Source organism: Leiobunum rupestre, chromosome 1, assembly GCF_980474605.1.
Source record: "Leiobunum rupestre chromosome 1, qqLeiRupe1.1.hap1, whole genome shotgun sequence".
In the NCBI taxonomy this organism is placed as follows: domain Eukaryota; kingdom Metazoa; phylum Arthropoda; class Arachnida; order Opiliones; family Sclerosomatidae; genus Leiobunum; species Leiobunum rupestre.
In genome coordinates this window covers 51,102,021-51,108,348 of record NC_143384.1, presented here as the reverse complement: position 1 = coordinate 51,108,348, position 6,328 = coordinate 51,102,021, and positions in this window count along the sequence as shown.

Here is a 6,328-nt window from a genome sequence, read left to right as displayed (position 1 = left end):
AGATTTATAAAAATTATTTAAAAAAATTACAAATGGAAAATAAAAAAAGGTTAGTGACTTTGCAACTTATAATTTCATCACTAAAAATTTTTGGACCAACAATTAAATGATATTTAAAATATTTATTTCAGCCACTTATTTTACAATTTAAACAAAACAAACAGTAAAATTAATTTGTACCATACTTTTGTCAATCAAAATGTTTAGCTAAAAGTGTTGCCAGTCACGGTGTGACGTTAATACTTAAATAGATTTAAAAATTCCTTATCACAGTCTGAAATTATTTATTGTTATTATTTTTCCAATAAGTCAAATTTAATTACATTTCATTTAGTAAAATAAAGTGGAACCTCTACATAAGCAAAAGCTTGTAGGTAGGATTCATGCGCAAGTTATTCAAGTAAAGACAGACAAAGTATACGGTTTACATAAAGTAGTTATTCATTAAAACATCAAATTCAAAGTATTTATTAGTTTGTTGTTACATTGAGAGGGCCAAGTCATCCAACGACTTATAGCCCTCTTTTTTTCGTTAAAATTGAAACATTAATTTGAAGGAAGAAAAACACACCCTCATGGTATACTTATTTAAATATACTTGAATAACAATTAAAATTTATATAAAAAAACAACAAGAAAAAAGAAGTAGAAAAATTGAATCATGTAACAAGCAAAAAAAAAAGTAAGCGATAGAAAAAAAAATTCAATTATTTAAAAACTATTCAATATTATTTTTTAGTAACTTTGTAACTGCTCCCACGGTTTTGATATCTTTCATATCGTTATAATATATGTTAAGCCTGATTCACACGATGCGATTTTGTCGTACGCGACCGGTCGTGCGCGACAAAATTTCAAAGATCGCGTCGTATGAAGGGGTTTTATGAAGTCGCATGCGACGACGACCGAAAATAGGTTGGAACCTATTTTATCGCGCGCGACGGGCAATTTTGGTAGTATCAAAAGTGGGAGTAAACGGGAGACATTCCTTTAGAAAATTTCTAAGTTTCTTCCACGCGACGAAATTCTTTTTTAGCATACGGACCGGGGCTTTTCCCTCTTCCTTCGACGGGTTTATGCTAGTATAAACATTAAATGTCCAAAATAAATGGTCAAAATGGGAATTTATATTTCATTTGGGAGCATGTTTCTGGTATAAGCAAATAGTTGAATGATGCGATGGATTCTCTATTTAGAGGCTACGACTTGTTTCATTTATGGTCATTGCTTTCTTCTTTGTTATCGTCGCGTTGTGTGAACGAAATTCTGGTGCGACCGCGTTCTGAATCACGTACGACAAGGAGTCGCGTACGACAAGGAGTCGCGTACGACAAGGAGTCGCGTACGACAAGGAGTCGCGTACGACAAGGAGTCGCGTACGACAAGGAGTCGCGTACGACAAGGAGTCGCGTACGACAAGGAGTCGCGTACGACAAGGAGTCGCGTACGACAAGGAGTCGCGTACGACAAGGAGTCGCGTACGACAAGGAGTCGCGTACGACAAGGAGTCGCGTACGACAAGGAGTCGCGTACGACAAGGAGTCGCGTACGACAAGGAGTCGCGTACGACAAGGAGTCGCGTACGACAAGGAGTCGCGTACGACAAGGAGTCGCGTACGACAAGGAGTCGCGTACGACAAGGAGTCGCGTACGACAAGGAGTCGCGTACGACAAGGAGTCGCGTACGACAAGGAGTCGCGTACGACAAGGAGTCGCGTACGACAAGGAGTCGCGTACGACAAGGAGTCGCGTACGACAAGGAGTCGCGTACGACAAGGAGTCGCGTACGACAAGGAGTCGCGTACGACAAGGAGTCGCGTACGACAAGGAGTCGCGTACGACAAGGAGTCGCGTACGACAAGGAGTCGCGTACGACAAGGAGTCGCGTACGACAAGGAGTCGCGTACGATAAAATCGCATCGCGTGAGCCAAGCTTTATATAGAGTCACTCCCTGATAAAAAATCGAATTTAGTTTTTTCATGGTGTAGCAAAAAGGCGGTTCAAGCAGGTTTTTAGATCTAGTTATTCGTTTTACATTATTAAATTTAAAAAGGGGAGTAGACGTTTTAAGATTTTTATAAATAAATTTTAAACATGAGAGGTCGTATGTTTGTTCATCATTAGCTATTATACGCGATTTAATTTTCTTTTTAATTTGGAAGATATTTTTTTTTCTTTTTTACTATCTGGTGGTAGCAAATTTATCAATTTAGGGCCTATATGTGATATATGTTGCTGTGTTTTAGTTTTGTAAACTCTCGGTACAACCCTTGTGACACAGCTTGCTGCTCTTGTAATTACCTTTTTCAAAGCTGAAATTAATAAGATATAATAATGGTCAAGTTATATATGGTAACATTGTTTTTAGAGATTTGACACTAATACCACCCGGCCCAGTAGCGGATTAACTTTTTAACGTTTTTACATAATTTGAGATCTATTTTTCGAGCATCAGCTTGCCATTTTGAAACGACCTTGCAAGACTCCCTCGGAGTCTCTCGAGCAGATTAATACGTGGGGAGAAATAAAATGCACTGTGGAAGGCTATCGAAAGCCTGTCTTCTTAATTTACTGTCCATGGTTAGAATTTATAATATTCATGTTATTAATATTTCTAGCCATTTCGACCAATTTTACTAAAGAAATCATTACATTCGTTGGCTATTTCAACAGGGCATTTTTTTACTAATTTTATCTTTAAAGCCATGTCTGTTTGACATTTTTTATTACCCATTATGTGATTTATAGTTTTCTGTAGTTTAGCAGAACCGTTATTTACGTTAACATTGAGGTTTTCGTAATAACTGTGTTTAATATATTTTATATATTGTAGCTCTATGATCAGTGATATTAGCATTTAATAGTAAACCAAAGGTGTCATTGGATAAGTTCCAATTCAGTTGATTATTGTATAAAAAAATGATCTATGCAGGATTTAATATCTTCAGTCACTCTCGTATAATTATTTCAAATGACGTATATCCGTGGGTTAATAATAAATCTATATCATCTTCTTCTTGGGATCCGACGTCGTAATCTAATATATTGAGATTCACGTCACCAAAAATGATACAATTTATTCAACGTCATGATTAGGGTTGGGCATAAGGCACTAGTCACGGCATTTGACTACTAAAATAAATTATCTACCAAAATTAATCGAAATATGGGGGCTCACTAGTATATTTGAGTAGTGAAGAAATTACCTAAATATTCATAAACAGTGGCGTAGCTAGCATGGGTGACACCCGGGGCGGATATCATGGTGGGCTACTTACTAGTCTCTATAGTTTGTGTTTTCACGGTCGGGTGTCACCCCCAAATCACGCCCAAAATGGTGGCCCCCTAGCGACGCCACTGTTCACTAAATATTCATAAATAATGGCTATTATAAAAAGTCTGATAAGACTTCGTACAAAAAGTCTCGAACTAGGGTTGAGCTGCAGTTTTGGGTATAGTTCACATGTTACTTCTTCAGCAGACGATGCTTTTTTAAATTTATCATTCCAAATAAGCCAATAGCTTAACAGAATAGGTGTGACGTGGTTAAAGTAGTAGCTAGATCGAATTCTAGTTCCTTATTGGTCATTCAAACCTAGTTCAAACACTGTCGAAGGAAAAATATTATTTCCAGAACTCTGAAACGTTAAATGTTTAAGGTTGAAATATATAAATAATGTTAGGCCTTTTCACAACATTTATTGCTGTCAGGTAAATAAATAATTGTAATTGGAAACTTTATTTGTTAAAATTGTTTTATATTAAACCAAAGACTTTTTTATAGATGTTGTTCCCCATCCCGTACCTACTTTTTTTGTTGTGTTATTTACTTTTATATATAATTACGTCCCCCACATTCTGAATACCGATTCTCAAAGCCCCCGAGACAGACCTATCTGGTCTTGAACATTTTGTTTTCGTATTAATTTAATCAATTTTAATGGATATTCTTAACCCCTCGTAATGTACCATATACCAAACGTCTAATACTTTTAAGATTTAAAAAATAATAATCCCCGCAAATTAGAAATAATTAAAAAATTAACTTAAACTTAAGAACTTAAATAATTTATGACTGGTACATAGGAATCCCGTATAATTTACATAGCTCATAGGATCTGGTCTCACCTACCCTTAAATATAAAAATTAAGTTAATCAATTAAACCGTTCTCTTAAAAAAATATGAACTAAATCCCTGCCTTCAGCAATACTAAGATTAGAGCCCTCGCATTATAGAGCTAATTGGCGTATTTTCCCTCTGTCACAAGCCCATGGTGCAATACATTAGGAGCCGGCCCGACCCAGGTTTTCCGAAAAACTTTCCAAACTAGACCAACAATATCCCCTCAGCTCACGGCAATCCAATAGAACCGTTATCATGTTCGCGGACCTCTAATCAACTACCAGGTAGCAAGATCCCAAGAAAAAGCACACGTTTTTCAAGGCTGTCGCCATCAAGTCGAAAGGGCGCCAGGACATTTCCTGCTTGGAAACAAAATGAAGGTAACCTCGAGACTCCCTGGCACCCCCACCCCGCAACCCCTGAGACCCCCGCAATCACGTGGAACCAACCACAAGTGACCCTTCCAAACGGGACAACATCAACATGATAGGACCAAGTATGAGATGCACCAATGACCCAAATAAAATGGGACGTCGTCATCCGGACATCCGAACCGTAATCCGGCTCGTTAGTTACCGTAATCCGGGCATCCGTGCTGTAAGCGAGACGAACGGACAGTTTGGAACTGTCACCGCGAAACAATAAGTCCCCCGTCAAGCCCCTCCAAGAAAACGCATGTGCGTGTCTTGCGTAATCTGGAACCCCGTAACCTCCCGTAACCCGGAATCCCGTAAATCGAAGAGCAGCCACGAAGAAAATCAAGTGATAAGTACCAAAATTTCCTTCCCCCCCTCCCCGTAGAATCTCCAGGGTCAAAGTCTGAAATAATTGTTTAAACGTTGAGAAGGAAATTTCTAAGAAAGGTGCAACCCCTCGCTATTGTCCGAGGAAAGGTTAAAATAAGCCCCCATTGAGGTCGAGTCGAGAGCTCATATCCGTTTCGTATCGTTATATTGCTAGGAGTAAAATTTACCGTTCGTGTTCTTCCCCACGCTGTAGTATTTTTGTAAAGTTTTGGAGTTTAAGAATTAATTGTAGCCAGTCGTAATTGTAGTGTTTTATTTTAATTGCAGTTATCAGAGTTTAGTGTATATATTGTTTGTTTTGTTCCCTCTCCGCTGATTTAAGTCAGAATGTCAGAACGTAAAGAGGTTGGGACTGATCCTATCGAGAATCGTAAGAAAATCTTTTAATTTGTCAGTGTTTTCCTGGTTTTTTTTTGTTGTGAATGTTATCCCCCGCTTAAAAATAGTAAATAATACTAGAGATGCTGGCCTAACCGTCCTATTACCGAAAAGAATTATTCCCTCAGTCCCCCCGCATTTTCTTTATTTTTTGTATCTAGTGTATAACTGTTAAATAAGGATTTTCTGATTAATTAACAGTGCCGTAACTAGGCATTGGCGGGGTTGGCCCCGCCAAGGGCGCGTGAGGGTAAGGGGCGCCCTTTGTCGTTGAAAAAGCTTAAACCTATTGCCAAGGACACCCACTTTAAACCAGAGATCTGTAGTAAAACTCGAGGGGCTAACCACTCTTAGAAAGTCTGTACACCGGATTACGCTTAGATTAGCACTGCCAAAGGCAGGGACTTCAAAGATTACTTGTAATCCCATCAGTTCAGTCAAAGGTACGGCTCTGTACACCGATTACGCGGAGTGATCAGCCCCTCGGTAAAACTGTGGTGGGGTTGGCTCGCGCCAAGGGCGCTAAAATGGATGGGCGCCATTTAGTACTCAAATTGATAGGCACGCAGACACTCTCTAAGTTCGCCATTAAATATAAACTTTTGCTTAGAAATAGGAATTTAAATTTAAATCCCCCCTTTGCTACACCACTGAGAGGGCGCAAAATCTTCAATTTGCCAAGGACGCCAGAACACCTAGTTACGGCTCTGTTAATTAAAGACAAAGGGTTTCCATTCTGAATTCGAATCTCCCCCTCTTTTTTTTATTTTTCTTTCCCCTGTAAAGTAACTTCCTCTCTCGGATTTAATTCATTCTCTATTTGGAGAACGATATATGTATAGCTAATAGACGACATTTTTTATTTACACTAGTTGTATAATCTTCAAGATTCAAATCAATGCCATCTAGGAGCAGCAAACACAAGGAGAATGCTGCTAACCTTTAAACACGCTAACGCAGTGTTGTGTACAAATTTCATTGGACGAACCTTTACGCTGAACGTTTTACGGAAAGGGGGA